At 37.0% G+C, this 22,714-nt stretch overlaps 1 pseudogene; it reads right to left on the bottom strand.

Moving 5' to 3' along the window:
• Positions 1-22,714, bottom strand: part of LOC114208093 (mitochondrial adenyl nucleotide antiporter SLC25A24-like) — a 66,275-nt pseudogene that overhangs the window by 24,029 nt on the left and 19,532 nt on the right.

The following is a 22,714-nucleotide window of genomic DNA, read 5'->3' as shown; positions in this document are numbered from 1 at the left end:
CCCTATAACCTAAAAATTCTTCTCCTGGTATGTGTGTTTCTATATATATAGATATCTATCTATCTATCTATATATATCTATATATATATATCTGAGAGAAATAAGTGTTTATGTTTTCCATAGTATAATGGATAACTATACTTATTGTGGTGAGCATTTTATAATGGATATAAATGTAAAATCACTATGTTGTGCACCTGAAACTAATATAATAATGCATGTCAACTATACTTCAATTTAAAAAATAAAATAAACTTTAACATATTATAATGGATTAAGTGGGGTATTCACATGAGCAAAGAAAATAATTATATGCAGTAAACAAAGATGACTCTCCAAATAGTACATAGTTTTCAAGAATAGTCAAACCAGGGACACCTTAGTGGCTCAGTCGGTTAAGTGTCCAACTCTTGATTTCAGTTCAGGTCATGATCTCAGGGTCATGAGATTGAGCCCCACCTGGGGCTCTGCACTGAGAGTTAAGCCTGCTTAAGATTCTCTCTCTCTCTCTCCCTCTGGCCTTCCCCCCTGCCCACATGATCTCTCGCTCTCTCTAAAAAAAAAAAAGAAAGAAAAGAAAAGAAACTAATAAATGGTTAAAGTCAGAATAATATTTACCTTGGGGTGAGGGTGTTTATTGATTGGGAAGGGTATGAAGGAGCCTTCTGGGGTGCTGGAAATGTACTGTCTTGATATAATTGGTAGTTTCATGGGTGTATATATGTGTAAATAAATTGAAAGAATCTTTCTTTTCTAAATTCAACAATAATTTTTCCTAATGATCAGCAGGTATTTTATTGAGTTATTTTTAAGTGAAACAGAATCACTGCATCTCAGCTTGCAAAAGACTTTTAACAGTCATTTAGATAGGTATCTAAATTTTGAATCCTTAGTTATCACAGTCTTATGAACGAACTCTAGGTCACAAAGATGGCCCCCTTTAGTGTGAAAACATTCATTCTACCACCCAAGGCAGTAAATAAATAGCACCATTCCCATTCATATAAGAAGAATTTCCTAATTTTGCCTTTTTAAAAGAAGCAGCACTGAATGATGGAAATGAGGAGGATTCTTAGACATTCTTCAGAAGAGAAAGTTAAAAAAAAAAAAAGTTCCTAAATCCATAGAGCTTTTTACACTGCCATCCTTCTCACAAAAACTCACCTTGAACCTGCGAGTTCTCACTAGGTGCAGGGGGTAGCTGCAAAACTGACCACAAAAGTTAGAGAAGGCATTACAACCCATCAAAGTCAGCAACCCAGGGTCTTCTGTATCAGTGTTTAGCCAACAAGTCTTCAAAAGCTGGCAGAGAACAAAGTAATAATATATTTTAATAACTATTAAGAAAAAAACAAAATAACAAAATGCTAGTATCTTTTCTTGCTATAGGCATACACTCCTTTCTATCTTTTTTGTTACATTATAGCAAAGAAGATAAAATGCAGAATGCAGTAATCCAGGACAAAGTAATAAGAGCCATAGGACATTTTTGAACTGCCAATTTTTAGTGTAATTTAATGCAGTTAAAGTTAATAAAGCCCTCCCCCCAATATTTCCAGGGCTCAAATTATCTAAATATTACCTCCTTACCTAAGCACCATCCTAGCAATTAGAATTATTCAGAGGTGTACAAACAACCAGCGATCAGAGAACCTTCGTGATGGGAACTCACTATCCACTCAACTATGAGAGCTCTGATTGCCTAATCTTTAGGGAAGCTTACTGTGTCAAACTGCATTTCCTCTAACAGCAATATCTTTGTTTCAGGACTCCTTTACACTCTTAAGAGTTATTGAGAACACCAAAAAGTTTTGTTTCTATAGGTTATATCTATCAATATTATTTATTGTGTTAGATATTAAAACAGAAAAATTATAAACAAAAGAATACATTAAATAGCCATAAGAGCAATAATGTCATCACAAATCATATAGCCTTTGGAAAATTTTCTACTTACAGAGAATAAGAGTGGTAAGGGTAAATGGTGATTTCATGTTATGAAAATAATTCAGAATATAGCTAGACATGGCTGAGAAAACACACACCTATGCTGATTGGTCTCATTTCAAATTCATGATCATAAAATCTTAAGTGGACCTTTAATTTTTCCCTCAAATGATACCATATTTTCCTTGACCATATACTCTCCAAACATACCAACATCATTATTTCAGGGGAACAACTACATTCTCCATTGTCCTAAAACTTCTGACACTAGCTGATCTTAAAATTCATATGAAAATGTAAGGGGACCCAGAATAGCCAAAATAATGCTTAGAAAAGAAGAACAAAGTTAGATAATTAACATTTTCTGGTTTCAAAAATTACTACAGAGCTCCAACAACCAAGCCAGTGTGTACATAAGGATAGATATACAGATCAATGGAGTAAAAGTCAGGAGTCCAGAAATAAACACTTTCATTTATGGGCAATTGATTCAACAAGGGTGCCAAGACAATCCATTGGGGAAAATAGTTTTTTCAACAAATTAAAAGTTTTCAGTTGGCTCTCTTCCAGTTAACTGGATATCCACATCCAAAAAGAATGTAGTTGGACCCCTGCCTAACACCAGATACAAAAATTAAAAATATATCATAGACCTAATTATAAGAACTAAAACTACAAAACTCTTAGAAGAAAACATAGGAGTAAATTTTCCATGATCTTGTATTAGGTGATGGTTTCTTAGATATGACACCAAATGCACAAATGACAAAAGACAAAAATAAATAAATTAGATTAATCAAAATTAAAAATTTTTGTGTTTCAATGGACACCATAAAGAAAATAAAAGACAACCCATGGAATGGAAGAAAATATTTCCAAACTGTATATCTGATAAGGGACTTATTATATCCAATATATAAAAAGAACTCCTACAAGTCAACAATAAAAAAAAACAAACCAGTTAAAAATGGGCAACACTACCACTTCATATCCACTAAGATGACAATAATAAAAATGATGGATGATAACAAGTGTTGACAAGGATGTGGAGAACTTGGAACCCTCGTTCACTGCTGGTGGAAATGTAAAATGGTCTTACCACTTTAGAAAATAGTTTGGTAGTTCTTCAAAAGATTAAACATAGGGTTAACAAATGTTACAGCAATTCTACTCCTAGATATATACCCAAGAGAATGAAAACATTTGTCCACACGCGAACTTGTACTCAATTTCATACCAGCATTATTCATAATAACCAAAAGGTAGAAACAACCCAAATATCCATCAACTGATGAATGGACAAATAAAAGGTGGCATATCCATATAATGGAATAATGTTCAGCAATAAAAAAGAAGGAAATACTGATACATGCTACAACATGGATGAATCTTGAAAATATTATGGTGACTGAAAAAAGACAATCACAAAAGACCACATTATTGTAAGAGTCCATTTATAAGAAATGTCCTGGTAAGACAAATCTATAGAGACAAAAAGGTTAGTGGTTGCCACGGAGCAGGAGAAATGAGAAAGGGAAGTGAGTGCTAGTAAGTACAGGGTTTCTTTTTGGAGTGATGAAAACGTTCTCAAATTAAACTGTAATGATGGTTACAAAAAGTACCGAACTGTCCTTTAAAATGGTGAATTACATGGTATGTGAATTATATCTCAATAAAGCTGTTATAATAATGAAAAAAAAAACTTGTCAGATATGGCATTCCTCTGCTCAAAACTCTCCAGTGTTTTCCTATTTCATCTAGAATAAAAGTTAAAGTACTTTCGATGGTCTGCAAGGCTCTGCTAAATCTGGCCCCCACTCGTTCTCTGACCTCATCTACTAACCTCTTCTGGTTCACTCCACTCCAGCACATGGACATGCTCCCACCCTAAATGTTCTCCCTGTAGATTTATGCATGGCTCACCCTCTCAATTTCCTCAGATCTTTACTCAAAAGTCACCTTCTCAGAAAGACCTTCCCAGACCTTGATATCGAAAATTTCAGTCCCTAACACTACCTAGTCTCCTTTCCTGTTCTGTTTTTCTCTATAACCCTTATCACTAAGGCATTATATGTTTAAATAGTTTATTGTCTGTCTCCCAGTGAAAGAATGTTGAGCTCCCCAAGAACAGAACTAAAAAAAAAGATTTTATTTATTTATTTGAGAAGAGAGAGACAGAGAGCATGAGTAGTGTGGAGGGGTAGAGAAAGAGGAAGAAGCAGACTCCCCACTGAGTGGGAAGCCTGATGTGGGGCTCAATCCCAGGACCCTGGGCCCACAACTCAAGCCAAAGGCAGATGCCTAACCAACTGAGCCACCCACATCTTTATCCATTCATCCATTCATCAGTCAATGGACATTTGGGCTCTCTCCATAATTTGGCTATTGTTGATAGTGCTGTTTTAACCCATTGGGGTGCATGTGCCCCTTCAAATCAGCAGTTTTATGCCCTTTGGATAAATACCTAGTAGTGCAATTGCTGGGTCATAGGATATTTCTATTTTTAACTTTTTGAGGAAACTCCATACTGTTTTCCAGAGTGGCTGCACCAGTTTGCATTCCCACTAACAGTGCAAAAGGACTCCCCTTTCTCCACATCCTCACCAACATCTATTGTTTCCTCAGTTGTTAATTTTAGCCATTCTAACAGGTGTGAGGTTGTATCTCAGTGTGATTTTGATTTGTATTTCCCTGATGATTGGGGATGTTGAGCATTTTTATTCATGTGTCTGTTAGCCATCTGGATGTCTTCTTTGGAAAAGTGTCTATTCATGTCTTCTGCCCATGTCTTTATCGGATTATTTGGTTTTTTGGGTGTTGAGTTTGATGAGTTCTTTATAGATTCTGGATACTAGCCTTTTATCCGATATGTCATTTGTAAATATCTTCTCCCATTCTGTCAGTTGCCTCTTAGTTTTGTTGATTGTTTCCCTCACCTAACAGAAGCCTTTTATCTTGATGAGATCCCAATAGTTCATTTTTGCTTTTGTTTCCCTTGCCTCCAGAGATGTGTCTAGTAAGAAGCTGCTCTGGCTAATGTCAAAGATGTTGCTGCCTGTTTTCTCCTCTTTTGATGGTTTCCTGTCTTACATTAGGTCTTTCATCCATTTTGAATTTATTTTTGTGTATGGTATAGTTTCATTCTTCTGCATGTCACTGTCCAGTTTTCCAGTACCTTTTATTGAGGAGACTGTCTTTTTTCCACTGGATGTTCTTACTTGCTTTTTTGAAGATTTGTTGACCATAGAGTTGAGGGTCCATTTCTGGACTCTCTATTCTGTTCCATTGATCTATATGTCTGTATTTGTGTCAGTACCATACTGTATTGATGATTATAGCTTTGTAATACAGCTTGAAGTCTGGGATTGTGATGCTTCCTGCTTTCTTTTTCAGCATTACTTTGGCTATGTGGGGTCTTTTCCAGTTTCATACAAATTTTAGAATTGTTTGTTCTACCTCTGTGAAAAATGCTGCCATTATATCAAGAGGGATTGCATTGAATGTGTAGAATGTGTACTTTGGGTAGTATAGACATTTTAAGAATATTTGTTCTTCCAATCCATGAGCATGGAATGTTTTTCCACTTCTTTGTGTCTTCTTCGGTTTCTTTCATAAGTGTTCTATAGTTTTCTGAGTAGGGATCTTTTGCCTCTTTGGTTAGGTTTATTCCTAGGTATCTCACGGTTTTTGATGCAACCATAAATGGGATTGACTCCTTGATTTCTCTCTCTGCTGCTTCATTATTAGTGTATAGATACGCAACAGATTTCTGTACATTGATTTTATATCCTGCTGAATTCCTGTATCAGTTCTAGCAATTTTTTGGTGGAGTCTTTCAGGTTTTCTACTTGGAGTAGCATGTCATCTGTGAAAAGTGAAGATTTGACTTCTTCCTTGCTGCTTTGGAATCCTTTTATTTCTTTTTGTTGTCTGATTGCTGAGGCTAGGACTTCTAGTACTACGTGGAACAACAGTGGTAGGAGTGGACATCCCTATTCCTGACCTTTGGGGGAAAAAAGCTCTCAGTTTTTGCCCATTGAGAATGATATTAGCTGTGGGCCTTTCATATATGACCTTGATGATGTTGAGCTATGTTCCTTCTATCCCTACTTTCTTGAGCATTTTTAATCAAGAAATATTGCTGTATTTTGTCAAATGCTTTTTCTACATCTATTGAGAGGATCATATAGTTCTTATCCTTTCTTTTATTAATGTGGTGTATCACGTTGATTGATTTGTGAGTGTTGAACCACCCCTGTAGCCCAGGAATCAATTCCACTTCATCATGGTGAATAATCCTTTTAATGTACTGTTGGATTTGATTAGCTAGTGTCTTGTTGAGAAATTTTGCATCCATGTTCATCAGGGATATTGGTCTGAAATTCTCCTTTTTAGTGGGGTCGTTGTCTGGTTTTGGAATCAAGGTAATGCTGGCCTCATAGAATGAGTTTGGAAGTTTTCCTTCCATTTCTATTTTCTGGAATAGCTTCAGAAGAATAGGTATTAATTCTTCTTGAGATGTTTGACAGAATTTCCCTGAGAAGCCATCTGGCCCTGGACTCTTGTTTGTTGGGAGATTTTTTATTATTGATTCAATTTCTTTGCTGGTTATAGGTCTGTTCAAATTTTGTATTTCTTCCTGTGTCAGTTGTGGTAGTTTATATGTTTCTAGGCATTTATCCATTTCTTCCAGATTACCCAATTTGTTGGCATATAATTGCTCATAATATTCTCTTATAATTGTTTGTATTTCTGTGGTGTTGGTTGTGATCTCTTCTCTTTCATTTGTGGTTTTATTTATTTGGGTCCTTTCTTTTTTCTTTTTGGTAAGTCTGGCTAGGGGTTTATCAATTTTGTTAATTCTTTCACAGAACCAGCCCCTAGTTTCGTTGATCTGTTCTACTGGTTTTTTTTTTAATTTCTTTATCATTTATTTCTGCTCTAATCTTAATTATTTCCCTTCTTCTGCTGGTCTTAGGCTTTATTTGCTCTTCTTTTTTCCAGCTCCTTTAGGTGTAAGGTTAGGTTATGTACTTGAGACTTTTCTTGCTTCTTGAGGAATGCCTGTATTGCTATATCCTTCCCTCTTATGACCACCTTTGCTACGTCTGAAAGATTTGGACTGTCATGTTTTCATTTTCATTTGCTTCCATGCATTTCTCTATTTCTTCTTTAATTTTCTGGTTGACCCATTCATTTCTTTAGCAGGATGCTCTTTAACCTCCATGTATTTGTGGTCTTTCCAAATTTTTTCTTGTGGTTGACTTCAAGTTTCATAGCATTGTGGTCTGAAAATATGCATGGTATGATCTCAATTTTTTGTACTGGTTGAGGCCTGACTTGTGACCCAGTATGTGATCTAATCTGGAGAATGTTCCATGTGCACTCAAAAAGAATGTGTATTCTGCTGCTTTAGGATATGTTCTGAATATATCTGTGAAGTTCATCTGATCCAGTGTGTCATTCAAAGACATCGTTTCCTTATTGATTTTTCTGCTTAGAGGATCTGTCCATGGCAGTGAGTGGAATTTTAAAGTCCCCTACTATTTGTATTATTATCAATGAGTTTAAGTTTGTTAATAATTGATTTATATATTTGGCTGCTCCCAAGTTGGGGACATAAATATTTACAATTGTTAGACCTTCCTGTTGGATAGACCCCTTTCCTATGATATAGTGCCCTTCATCTCTTACTACGGTCTTTGGTTTAAAATCTAGTTTGTCTGATATTAGTATGGCTACTCCAGCTTTCTTTTGATGTCCATTAGCATGAGATGGTTCTCCACCCCTTCACTTTCAATCTGGAGGTCCTTTGGGTCTAAAATGAGTCTCTTGTAAGCAGCATATCGATGAGTCTTGTTTTTTTTTTTTTTTTAAGATTTAAAGATTATTTATTTATTTATTTGAGAGAGAGAATGAGAGAGAGAGAGAGTATGAGAGGGGGGAGGGTCAGAGGGAGAAGCAGATTCCCTGCTGAGCAGGGAGCCCGATGTGGGACTCGATCCCGGGATTCCAGGATCATGACCTGAGCCGAAGGCAGTCGCTTAACCAACTGAGCCACCCAGGTGCCCGGGTCTTGTTTTTTCTTATCCATTCCGATACCCTATGGTTCTTTAATTAGACTGGGGTGTGTTTGGACGTTTAACTAAGTGTGCTTTGATCTGTTTGTTAAGATAAGCCTGACTTAAAAAAATAAAGAATAAAAAGTCTGATCCAAGAAAAAAGGAAAAGGAACAAAAAAGGAAGGAAACAGACAAACAAAAACCATAAGCCTGATTCCAAGGAATAAGAAAGTAAGAAGGAAAAAAAGAAAAGAAAATAAAAGCCTGATCCAAAAAATGAGAAAAGTAAACAAACAAACCAACAAAGAACAAAAACCTTAAGCCTGATTCCAAGGAAAAAAGAAGAAAAATAAAATAAAATAAATATATTAAAAATAAAAAAGAAAGCCTGATCCTATTTTCACCAGAATTGAAACTGAGACTTTGGAGCACTCTATGATCAGTAGACCTGGTACATGAGGGGAGCCTGTGTTGATCTTCTGAGGGAGAGGCCCGTTGCTCTGTCTCACAGTCAGACAGGCCTTCTTAAAGATGCCCCTGCCAGATGCAGGGGGCGGGGTTTGGTATAAGGGACTCCAGCCTCCACTGGAGGCACTGTGTTTCTTTCTGAAGTCCCACTGTGCTGGTGGGGGCATGTGTGGAAGATGGGGTCACCCTGCCCTCTCATCCCCAGGGAGGGGTACTCATGGCCTTCCAGTGTAGGAGGCCCTCACAGAAAAGCGAACAATCATCTCCTCTCCTGTGTCCCAGGCTTTCATTAGATCCCTGCCCTCAACCTGTCTGTGCCTGAGCTGTTGGCAGGCCAGTTCAGGCGTGTTTTATCTCTGGCGAATAGCTGGGATTCAAAACTCCAAATCTTAAAGGTCCTGGCAAGGCACAGACCGCTCCCCTCCCCCAGAGGAGAGCCTGGCATTGCACCCGGCACCGTGCTGTCCCAAAAAAGCAGTTGAACGGTATGTGCATGTGGCTGGAGTCTATGCTGATGCACAGCAAAAAGCTTCCACCAGGTTATCTGCCCTCTGTGTGCGCCTCTGTCCCCTGCTGCTGAAGAGCTGCTCGAAGGCTCCCAGTGGGCCCTTTGTCCTTGGAGAAGCAAAAACTCTCTTCCAAATGTACTCCAGGAAGGGGGGCTTTCTCTCCCAGTGCCACCCAGGGGATCCCTTCACTGCAACATATTGTGCGAACCCTATGCACTATTCTCTCTCCCGCTCTTTCCCTCTCTCCCTGACTTCACTCTGTGAAAAGAGCTCCCTCCCCTTCATGGCGCAGCAGCTTTTCTCTCCCCCAATTCATGGCTCCGAACTTCACATCTGCCATGTTCTCTCCCTCCAGTTGTGCAGATTGTTTTCTTAATCCTCAGATCAGTTTCCTAGTTGTTCAAAATGATTTGATGTCGATCAAGCTAGGGATAAGGAAAGCTCAGGACCCCCTACTACTCCACCATCTTAACTCCTCCTCCCCCCTTACTATTATTTTTTTGAGAAATCAAGTGACTTTAATTGATTTGGAATAGATAATTATCATTACCAGAAATTATCCACAAGGAAGCCCAGAACAAGAATAACATGAGCCAAATCATATGCCAGAAAAAGTGGAATAAAAAACAGTGTTATGCAATCTCCTTGGTGGTCTGGAGATCAGAAGAGAGGTTAAAAAACAGATCTGCAAGTAAGTGGAAATCCAGCTATATTGAAACCCAGCAATAGATGGAGTCATCGAAGGACAGTGGGTTGTGTGCAAGGAGAGAAGAGGGGAGGTTGAGGTCAATACTCATAGAAAACTACATGTAATCTTGAGGAAGAGGAGCCAGTAAAACAAACTGTAAAAACTGTGTTCTCTACTGACTCTGCCTTAAATGTATAATTTGATAAAAATTTTTAAGTTGTATTATAATTTCAGATCTAATAAATCTGTTTTTAAGTCCATAATGGAAACAAACTCACCTCATAAATAGTAAAATCTATGCCTACATATGGTTTGACAGCCAGAAGACTAGGAACATAGCCTTTGTAAAAGCCAGTAGCTCTTTCAAGCTTCCAGATCTTCCTGGCACAATCCAAAATCCCAGGGTACTGTCCAGTTCTACTCACGGCCAAATTAGTTTTTAAAACCTGAATGTGAAAAAATGTTGTAAGGTCATTGATCAGTTATCTAACCCAGAGCATTACAACAAATTGTAGGCTACAGAGCTCACCCATTATTATGGAATTAAAAAGAGAAAACAATCTTAGGTTATACTGTATTTTTAACAACTGTATATCTATATATTTTCCTATTCTTCCCTGGAATATTTTAGTTTTCCATAGGAATAGCTTACAAATACAGTGTTTAAATGCTTTTACTAAATTTCTTAATTTAACTTCATAGGAAGATAGAGTGTATGAATTCAGCTCTGTTTTCTTTTTGTCTAAATTATAAGATTTTAACCATAGCTATTATACTGTGACTCAGATAAGGAACCCAAAATAAAAAAAGAAGCTCTTACAAACCCCCACCCCCAAATTTAGTGTCCTAAGAAACTGATGTTAGGATTTCACAAACAACTACACATGTGTGTGTGTGTGTGTGTATATATATATATATATACACACAGGGAAAATATAAGAAAAAAGATTGACGGAATTTTGGATGGTATCACCAGGAACTCCAGTATCTATCAAAAATAAGAGTTACAGGAGGGAGACTTCCAGGGAAGATGGAGGAGTAGGAGGAGGATTCTAAGCTCACTTTGTCCCACAAATACAACTGGAAAACACCCACATCAGTGTAAATAACCCAGAAAACACCGGAAGCTGGCAGAATAGGCTCTCCACAAGTAAATGGAGAGAAGGGACTCATCAAAGAGAGTAGGAATGGGGGCGACATGGTTGGGACTTAAATGGACTACAGGACTGTCCAGGGACAAAGGGGCAATGTGACCAGGAGAGGGGAAAAAAACAGAGCCTCAAGCCAGGTACCCCAGGCACAGGAATCCCACATGAGGAAGACAAATTCCTGTAATATTTGGCTTTGAAAATCAAAGGGGCCAAATTTTGTGAGTTCTTACAATCAGCAGGGCCGACCACCTAGAATTTTAAAAAAACAGCGGCTTAGCTCTAGGAGATCCAGGAAAGCCAAAGGAAGCTGAGTCCCTGCCTTTAGAGAGACAACACAACAAACAACGACGTGGAGATACAGCATAGAAGCAGCAGTTTGAAAAACGCCTGGAGTATATGGGAGGGATATTTGTTTACTAAATCAGCGTATGTGCTAGAGGGGCAGGGAATGTTGGGAGACTTCTCCAGGAACAAAGGACCTGGTGAGCACCATTTCGCCCCATCACCCCCCCAGTAAAGACACACAGACACAGGTGGAAACCAGCACAGTGCCAACACCCACTACAGAGTGCTAACTTGCTAACAGTGCCCCCCCCCATGCATTCTCCTGTGAACACATCCCCTCCAGGCAGGCATCAGCTCCAGGTCCCCTACAGAGCAGACCTGTGCAAACCTTGCTAACACTGTGCATCCCACTCCCACAGACTCCTACATATCTGTCCCCATAACCAGGCCTGCCTCAGTCCCCTGAGACTGCAGGTGCCCTCCCACAGTGGATCTGCCCAGACCTTGCTGGAACCACAGTCCCCACCCCCACATTCTTCTGTGGACTTGCCCACTCCAATAGTCCCTTGATCTGAGCCCATTCAAAACAGTGCCATAAGCCTAGCAGTGTGCAAACAGCTCCAAAAGAGGCCAGCACCACTCCAAAGTGACTCATGCCTTGGGGAAAAGGGAAGATAACCACACATATGAAACCAACTACGGCCCCAGCAGTAGGATGGGGGCAGACATCTGGTCTGAATGCAGGCCCTGCCCACCAACAAAAGCTTCTCAGAGGACAACACAGGGAAAGCACCCAGCAGTTCAGTATTACTACATCTCTGGAAAACACCTTGTCTAACTCAACTTAAGCCCAAGGCAGCCCCAGACTGGCCCACAACAACAAAAAGACCAAACCCTGTCTACAACAGGCAAAGACAGCCATTGCAGATGACTAGACTGAAGAAAAAAATGGCTCAGCCATAACAGAAGATCACATGAATTACACATAGCAGACTCCCTTAAGGAATGGTTCTGGCAAAGAGGGAACATTGCACTGCAGGACATTACAGGACATCTTCTTCAGAAGGCCACTACTTTCAAGAGCAGGAGACATAGCTGAATTACTTAACATACAGAAACAGACACAGAAAGTAAGTCAAAATGAGGAGACAGGAATATATCCCAAATGAAAGAATGAGACAAAATCACAGAAAAGAGGTATATGAAATGGAGATAATATGCCTGATAGAGAACTTAAAGAAATGGTCATAAAGATAAGCACTGGACTTGAGAAAAGAGAAGACCTCAGTGAGACTATTAACAAAGAGACAGAAAACATTAAAAAAAGAAGGGATGAAGAACTTAATAACTGAAATTTAAAATACACTAGATAGAATAAACAGTAGATGAGAGGAAGAACAGATCAGCAACCTGAAGGACAAAGTAATGGAAAGGAATCAAGTCAAAAAGGAGAGAGAAAAATAATAATAAAAAATGAAAGTAGACTTAGGGAACTCATCAACACCATCAAGCATAATAACATTCACATTATAAGGATCCCAGAAGAAGAGAGAGAAAGGGGGCAGACATTTTATTTGAAGAAATAATGGCTGAAAACTTCCTGAATCTGGGGAAGGAAACAGAAATACAGATCCAGGAGGCACAGAGAGACCCAAAACAATCAACCAAAGGAGGTCTACATCAAGACACACAGTAATTAAAAGGGGAAAATAGTAATAAAGAAAGAATTTAAAAGCAGCAAGAGAACAGAAAACAGTTACATACAAGGGAAACCCCATAAGGCTATCAGCTAATTTGCCAGCAGAACCTTTGCAGACCAGAAAGGAGCAGTATTATACATTCAAAGTGCTGAAAGAAAAAACCTGCACACAAGAATACTCAATCCAGCAAGGTTATCATTCAGAATAAAAGGAAAGATTAAGAATTTCCCAGACAAACAAAGGTTAAAGAAATTCATCACCACTAAACCAGCCTCACAAGAAATGTTAATGGGACTCTTTGACTGGAAAGGAAAGACCAGAAGCAGGAACATGAAAAGCAGGACAGACAGAAGCAGTAAAAGTAAGTATATCTATAACAATCAGTTAAGGGATTCACAAAAAAAAAAAAAAGATGTTAATTATGACACCATATATCTAAAGCATGAGGGGGAGAGGAGTAAAGAAAGGATGCAATCTCAAGGGACCATCAATTTAATATAGACTGCTATATGCAGAAGATGTTATATACAAACCTAATGGTAACCACAAATCAAAAACCAGTAATAGATATGCAAAAAATAAAAAGAGAGAAAGGAATCCAAATATATCACTAAAGAAACCAAACAAAACCATGAGACAAGAGAGCAAGAAAAGAACTACAAAAACAATCATAAAACAAGTAACAGAATGACAATAAGTTCTTACCTAACAAGTTACTTTGAATGTAAATGGACTAAATGCTTCAATCAAAAAAACACAGGATATGGAATGGATACAAAAGCAAGACCCATCTTTTTGCTGATTACAAGAGACTCTACTCAGACCTAAAGACACATACAGATTGAAAGTGAAGGGATGGAAAAACATTTATCATGCAAATGGAAGTGAAAAGAAAGCCGATAGCAATACTTATACTGGACAAAATAGATGTTAAAACAAGGACTGTAGCAAGGAACAAAGACAGACATTATATAATAATAAGGGGAACAATCCTATAAGAAGATATCACAATTATACATATTTATGCACCCAAATACATAAAGCAGCTAATAACAAACATAAAAGAAGTAATCAGTAGTAATACAATAATATAGGGGACTTTAGCACCCCACTTATATCAATGGATAGATCACCCAAACAGAAAATCAACAAGGAAACAGTGACTTTGAATGACACATTGGACCAGATGGATCTAACAGATATATTCAGAACATTCCATCCTAAAACAGCAGAATTCACATCCTTTTCAAGTGCACATAAAATGTTCTCCAAAATAGATTAGGCCCAAAGCAAGCCTCAACAAATTCAAAAAGATCAAAGATATACCCTACATCTTTTCTGACCACAGTCCTAGTGGTCAGAAACTACATCTAGTTTCAAACTAGAAATCAACCACAAGAAAAAATCTGGAAAGAACATGGTTGTTAAACAACATGTTACAAAACAATGAATGGGTCAACCAAGACGTCAAGGAGGAAATAAAATACATGAAGACAAGTGAAAATGAACATACATTGGTCCAAAATCTTTGGGATGCAGCAAAAGCTCTTCTAAGAGGGAATTTTATAAATATACAGGCTTACCTCAATAAGCAAGAAAAATCTCAAATAAACAACCTAACCTTACACCTACAGGTGCTAGAAAAAGAATAACAAACAAAACCTAAAACCAGTAGTAGGAAGGAAATAATAAAGAAATAAAAACTAAAGTAGAAATAAACAAAATCAAAACTAAAGAAATAATGGAACAGGTCAATGAAACCAGGAGCTGGTTCTTTGAAAAGATCAACAGAATTGATAAACCTTTAGCCAGACTCATCAAAAAAAAAAAAAAAAAATGGAGAAGAACACTCAAAAATATCAGAAATGAAAAAGGAGAAATAAGAACCAACACCACAGAAATACAAACAATTATAAGAGAATATTATGAGTAATTAGATGCCAATAAATTAGACAACCTAGAAGAAATGGATAAATTCCTAGAAACATAAAACCTCGCAAAACTGAATCAAGAAGAAATAGAAAATTTGAATAGACCAATTACCAGCAATGAAATTGAGTCAGTAATCAAAAAGTTCCCAACAAACAGAAGTCCAGGACCAGACGGCTTCACAAGTAAATTCTACCAAACATTTAAAGAAGAATTAATACCTATTCTTCTCAAACTATTCCAAACAATAGAAGAGGAAGGAAAACTTCCAAATTAATTCTGTGAGGCCTACATTACTGCTATGAAAACCAGACAAAGACACTACAAAAAAAGAGAACTACAGGCCAATATCTCTGATGAACATAGATGCAAAATCGTCAACCAAATATTAGCAAACTGAATCCAACAATACATTAAAAAAAAATTCACCATGATCAAGTTGAATTTATTCCAGGGATGAAAACATGGTTCAATATTCATAAATCAATCAATATGATACATCACATCAACAAGAGAAAGGATAAAAAAACCATATTATCATTTCAATAGATGCAGAAAAAGCATTTGACAAAATACAACATCCATTCATGATAAAAACCCTCAACAAAGTAAGTTTAAAGGGAACAAATCTCAACATAACAAAGACTATATATGAAAAATTATATTAAAATTATACTCAATGGTGAAAAACTGAGGGCTTTTCCCCTAAGATTAAGAACAACACAAGGATGTCCACTCTCACCATCTTTATTCAACATAGTATTGGAAATCCCAGTGACAGCAATCAGAGAAGAAAAAGAAATAAAAGTCATCCAAAGTGGTAAGGAAGAAGTAAAACTTTCACTATTTGCAGATGACATGATACTATATACAGAAAACCATAAAGACACCACCAAAAATCTACCAGAACTGATAAATGAATCAGTAAAGTTATAGGACACAAAATCAATAAACAGAAATATGTTGCATTTCTATTCATTAATAATGAAGTAGCTGAAAGAGAAATTAAGAAAACAATCCCATTTACAACTGCACCAAAAATAATAAAATACCCAGGAATAAACTTAACCAAGGAGTTAAAAGACCCATAGTGTTCGAAAACTATAAAACCTTGACGAAAGAAATTGAAGATGACATAAACAAATGGAAAGATATTCCATGCTCATGGATTGGGAGAAAAAAAATTATTAAAATGTCCATACTACACAAAGCAATCAACAGATTTAATGCACACCTTATCAAAATACCAAAAGCATTTTTCACGAACTAGAACAAATAATCTTAAAATTTGTATGGAACCATAACAGACCCTAAATAGCTGAAGCAATCTTGAAAAGGAAGAACAAACCTGGAGGTATCACAATCCCAGATTTCAAGATATATTACAAAGCTCTAGTAATCAAAACAGTATGGTACTGACAAAAAAAAATGGACACATAGATCAATAGAACAGAATAGAAAGCCCATAAATAAACCCACAATTACATGGTCAATTATCTTCAACAAAGGAGGCAAGAATACGCAATGGGAAAAAGGCAGTCTCTTCAACTAATGGTGTTGGGAGAACTGGACAGCTACATGCAAAAGAATGAAATTGGACCACTTTCTTAAACCATACACAAATATAAACTCATAATAGATTAAGGATCTAAATGTGAAACCTAAACCATAAAAATCCTAGAAGAGAGCACTGGCCATAATTTCTCTGACATTGGCCATAGCAATGTTTTTCTAGATATGTCTCCTGAGGCAAGGGAGACAGCAGCAAAAATAAACTGTTGGGACTACATCAAAATAAAAAGCTTCTGCATAGCAAAGGAAACAATCAACAAAACTAAAAGACAACCTACAGAATGGGAGAAGATATTTGCACATGACATGTCCAGTAAAGGGTAAGTATCCAAATATAAAAAGAACATATACATCAACACCAAAAAAGAACATATAAATCAACACACACACACACAAAAAAAAAACAATAATCCAATTTTAAAATGGGCAGAAGACCTGAATGGACATTTCTCCAAAGAAGACATACAGATGCCCAAAAGACACATAAAAAGATTCTCAACATCACTAATCATAAAGGAAATACAAACCAAAACCACAATGAGATATCACCAAACACTGTCAGAATGGCTAAAATCAAAAACACAAGAAACAACAAGTATTGGCAAGAATATGGAGAGAAAGGAACCCTGGTGCAGTATCGGTGGGAATGCAAACTGGTGCGGTCACTGTGGAAAACAGTATGGAGGTTCCTCAAAAAATTAAAAATAGAACTACCATATGATCCAGTAATTCCACTACTGGGTATTAACCCAAAGAATATAAAAACACAAATTTGAAAAGATATATGCACCCCTATGTTTATTGCAGCAGTATTTACAATAGCCAAATTACAGAAGCAGCTCAAGTGTCCATAGATAGATGAATGGATAAAGAAGAAGTGCTATAACTATATGTTAACTAACTAGAATTTAAATTAAAAAATTGAAAAAAAAGAAAAAAAGAAGTGGTATATATACACAATAGAATATTACTCTGCCATAGAAAAGAATGAAATCTTGCCATTTGCAACAACATGGATGAATCTAGAGGGTATAATGCTAAGTGAAATAAATCAGAGAAAGACAAATACCAGATTTCACTCATATGTGGAATTTAAGAAACAAAACAAAGAAACAAAGGAAAAAAAGAGATGAACCAAAAAACAGTCTTCAATATAGAGAACAAGCTGATGGTTATCACAGGAGAAGTGCTTGGGGCAATGGGTGAAATAGGTAATAGGGATTAAGAGTGCACTTAATACGATGAGCATTGCAGTATATAGAATTGTTGAATCTCTCTATTGTACACCTGAAAGTAATATAGCACTGTATGTTAATTATACTGGAATAATTAATTGATTAAAAAAAGTTACAGAAGGAGAGTATAGCAAGATCAAAAAGAAAAATATAATCCTCAGGTGCCTGGGTGGCTCAGTCAGTTAGGTGTCCGACTCTTGATCTCAGCTCAGGTCTTGATCTCAGGGTCTTGAGTTTGAGCCCCATGTTGGGCTCCATGCTGGGCATGGATCCTACTTTAAAAAAAAAAGAAAGAAAAATATAATCCAAAATTTAATAGTAAAAAATTTCCCAGGACCACAAAAATGCCAACTGTTTCATTGAAAAAAAATTAACTAATATGAAGAAAAGAATACAAATTTGTAGATGTCATGGTGAGATTTCAGAAGAACAACGATTAAGAGAAAACCTTAAAAGCTTCCAAATTATTAGAATTAATAAGAGTAATGTAGAGTGGTTGGATAGAAGTTAAAATCCAAGAGTTTTCATATATACTAACAATAAATATTAGCAAAATGTAAAGGAATACATTAATAGTAACAAATATAACAAAGATACAGTACTATAAAAGCCTCATAATGTGTAAGACCGCTATAAGAAAATTATAAACCTTATCAAAGAATATAAAGAAGATTTAAATAGAAAGAGATATCTCCTTCCTGGACAAAAAGATTCAGTATTGCAATTGTCATTTCTTCCCAAAATTCATTCAGTACAGTTACAGTCAAAAATCCCAACTGGTTTTGTTCTTTGTTTTTAAAGAACCTTGGCAAGCCCATTTTAATGTTCATATGGAAGGGAAAATGAAAAAAAAAAATAGAACAGTAATAGAAATGTCAGCTTAGATGTCACAGCTCTGGTGATATTGCCCTGGCAATAAGTTTTCCTTACTCCATGTAATTACTACTAATTGTAAGAGGGTTCTGGCTCATTTGAAAAAAATAGCCATAATTTTCATTAAAATTAGCAATTAAATCATCTTCTTTCACCAGCACTTACCTCTAAGGGGTAAATAAGATTGTGCAGTAGCACCAGCCAAAGAAGCAGAAGTAAATTGCTCAAAAGTTCCTAATTTGACTCCTTCAGAAGTTAAGAGTTTAAAGTTATGTTAATATTCAGAAGTCTCAGAGGGCATACAAACATTTCATATCAATGAACACCTGGACATTTAATCCATAGTTAAAAAACATAATGCACATTACCAAGGACCTAAATATAGTCATGCCCTTTACGTGGGAGGTCCCAACCTTAACAGTAGAGACTTCAGCTTGTATGTCTTTTTGCCTAGAATAAGATTTGGTATCCAGCAGACATCCAACAAGTGTTGATTATAATAAGGAATTATAATGGAATGGAAACCACTGAGATGGAAATAACTAAGCACCTTATGCAGTAAGTTCTGACGGCAACTCTATCCAATTTTAACAAAGCAATGTGACATCACAAACAGACCTAGGACTTGATCTTGGCTAGGTCACTTACTGAGTAATCCAGAACAAATTATCTAACTTCTCTATTACTCAGTTTTTTCATCTGGAAAATGAAGTTACATGCCTTGTCCATACTGGTCACCATTATATTTGCAGTCCCTACTTTGCAGGATTGTTGTGAAGATTAAACACAATAATGCAGATGTGTAACATGCTTGCCACATAGAAACTGAGGGAGCTGTCATTATTACTGCATAATGATAATAAAATTTTCCTTAAGGAATGGATATTCCTTGGCCTTTATTTTGGTCTGTACTTTAGCTTCTTGTTCCAAACCAATCAGTACATTCTATCACTCTGCAATATTGATTAGTTCAAGGATTGATAAATGACACAACCTGGACCAGGGAGACCCAAGGAAGTGTTTTGGGAAGACTTCGCAAAAGAAGCTTCCTTGCTCTTCTGAGAGAACTGCAAGAAGAGTCAGCTCTCTTCCTGCTACACACAAAGAAACCATGAACCCCTGGAAGCCTCAGGCAGTCATCTTTCAATCACAAAAAGAGTAAGTCTTAGGATAAAGAACCCAGTGGAGGTCAGAGAGAAGATGGGTGGGGTGGAAGTTATCTAACCTAGCTTTTTTTGAGGAAATATTAAAAAGAAGGAATTTTCGGGGTGCCTGGGTGGCTCAGTCATTAAGCATCTGCCTTCGGCTTGGGTCATGATCTCAGGGTCCTGGGATCAAGCCCCGCATCAGGCTCCCTGCTCAGCAGGAGGCCTGCTTCTCCCTCTCCCACTCCCCCTGCTTGTGTTCCCTCTCTCAGTGTGTCTCTCTCTGCCAAATAAATAAATAAAATCTAAAAAAAGAAAGGGAATTTTCTTTTAAAAACAGCATAATTTTGGAATAATAATAACAGGGTGCCTGGGTGGCTCAGTTGGTTAAACGTCCAACTCTTGGTTTCAGCTCAGATCATGATCGCAGGGTCATGGAATCCACCCCCATGTCAGGCTCTGCACTCAACATGGATTCTGCTAAAGATTCTCTCCCTTTCCTTCTGCCCCTCCCCCTGCTCATACTCGCTCTCTCTCTCTTAAATAAATAAATAAATAAAATCTAAAAAATAATAATATAACATTAAAATAATGTTCCAATATAAGTAATCGTCTCCCTTTGTTTTGTAATAATCTGAAGCAATTTTTAAAAAATAAAATTAAATAACTTTTCCTTGTAAATAAATGTCATAGGCAGTATGACTTTACCTGTTCATATGACCAGACTTTAATAGCTGTTTCAGGAGCAATCTTGGGAACATTCACACAATTTCCTCTCCATAAAGAAATGACTCCACACTCTTTGACCATCTCTCTTAAACCGTTTATTATCCTCACATTCTTTGCTTCTAAACTCTGAGCCTTGAAAAGGAGAGGAAGAATTTCGAAAATGGACAATATGATTTAAAGAACTTTGAAGTCTGCATATTGTAATTTTTATGCAGTGGGCAGGAAAGAGTTAAAGTTCCCCGGATATTGAAAGTCTCTCTTATTAGGGAAGCAGCAGCTGCTCTGGTGATTAGACAGCTTTGGAAGCATGTTTATTTTGATCCCTGCACTATAGCTTATGAAGGGGGACACTTTACACATGGCACATAGATAAACATGCCATAGACATTGTGGCTTTGTTTCCTATTCCTCCAAAGGATGGGCAAGTGGCTCTCCCATCATGAAAAGAGTGAATCAGATATAAATGTAAACAGAAGAATCAGGGAAATAACATTTCTAAGAAGTTTAAGACCACTGAAACTCAGAGAATTTATTGCTAACAAGGGGCTGTGAGGCCTCTAACAAGTATGATCAGTATGGTCAGTGTGAGCAGAGGAAAACTGGAATCCAACTAAAGATGCAAAAGTGGTTTTAAAATAAGAGGTATTAAAGAAAAACAAATAAATAAAATAAGATGCATTAAAGAGCAATTTGGGGGGCGCCTGGCTGGCTCAGTCAGTGGAGCATGAGACTCTTGATCTCAGGGTTGTGAGTTCAAGCTTCATATTGGGGGGTAGAGGTTATTTAATAAATAAAAGTGTAAAAATACATAAAGAACTATTTGTTTTTAGGGGACCTGGGCAGGCAGCCTTGCAGTATAATAGTTGAATATTTAATAAACATGGAGGGAATCAGCAGGATCCCTGCAATACATACGTGAAGTTTATTTTTTAATTTTGAAAAAGAAGAACCAGAATGAGGTTAATCACCAAGTCAGCTGCAGTTAGAAAACAATTACCAACTCTCTATTGAGGAGAAACAGACATTTAAATTCAAAATGATAGCTGTATTACAGCCACAGTAATAAATATGTTTGCTTTAATTGTACAATAAAGCTGTATAGGAGGCCTGATAGCCAATATATAAAATAAGGAAGTAATTCTGTACTTGACAATTCACAATCACTAAGCTAAGCCCTTGTATACCCACCACCTACAACACCAGTCACTCCGGCTCCAGGGAGTCCCAGGTGGGCTCCACTTTGAAGAGGTACCTGCCCCAGTCTATATACCTGCCTTCTCTTGTGTCATCCCTGGGCCTCTTTGTTAAGAGCAAGTCCAGATCAAGACAGGAAAGACAGCACCACTGTTGATGGCATTTGCACCAACAGGCAAATGCTTAGGTATCCATTTGACCCCAGAGGCTATGACCGTCCACCATCAACCAGTGCACTCCAAAAGTTACCTCACATATCCTCATCTTTATTGGTACTGCAGCCTCTGTGATATTCTTTCATCTATACAGATTGTTAAATATTTTATCACTCCTCCTGTAATTTAAGTCATAATGTAATTTGGATTTTTGCAAATACTCTCCTTTGAGTAACATAAAATGGTGTATCAGTTAACTATTGCTATGTAACAAAACACCCTAAAAAAAAACTCAGTGGCTTGAAACAACAAACATTTCATTTCCTTGTGATTCTATGAATTAGCAATTGAACTGGGCTCAGCAAGTGGTTCTTCTGCTATTCTTCTCTGTGGTTGCTTGTGTAGCTATAGTCATCTAGCAGTTTGACAGGAGCTGGATAGTCCAAGATGGTATCAGGCATATGGCTGGTTGGTTATGAGCCTCTTTCTCCCTCCATGTGGTTTCTTATTTTCAAGTAGATTAGTCCAGACTTCTTTACGGATGGACTTAGGGCACTAAGCAGACATGAGCAAAAGCTGCAAGGCCTCTTGAAGTCTAGGCTTCCAAGTCCTACAACATCCCTGGACAAATTTGGCCCAGATTCAAGGGATGGTGAAATAAACTCCACCTCTTGATGGGAAGAGTAGCAAAGTGATATTGCAAAGGATGGGAAGAATTATGGAATCTATCTTTGCAAACAATCTACCACAAGGAGGTATGGTACTAGATCCATAAAGAAAGAAATACAGTTTTAACACACCAGCTGGCTTTACAACAAATAATATTCATATCATCATAAGAATGTAAATGCTATTTGTTAATTTTAAACATTTAAAATCACCCTATTGACAAAACTTTGAGGATATAAATATGATTGTAAAACAGAATATAATATTAACAACCTTGATAGTTTTCAAAAGGATATACTTCAACTCTCTCCAGTGTTGTCAGAAATGCCATTAGTAAGGTAAAAATATAAGTGACAGGATTCATTCCAGCGTTTAGATCCTTCTGGAAATTCTTGCCAGCAAA

Source organism: Eumetopias jubatus, unplaced genomic scaffold, assembly GCF_037043125.1.
Source record: "Eumetopias jubatus isolate StellerSeaLion01/CBP00866 unplaced genomic scaffold, mEumJub1_p1.0 scaffold_4, whole genome shotgun sequence".
NCBI classification, from domain to species: domain Eukaryota; kingdom Metazoa; phylum Chordata; class Mammalia; order Carnivora; family Otariidae; genus Eumetopias; species Eumetopias jubatus.
Note: the sequence above shows the minus strand (reverse complement) of the source record. Positions and strands in the feature narration are given on the sequence as shown.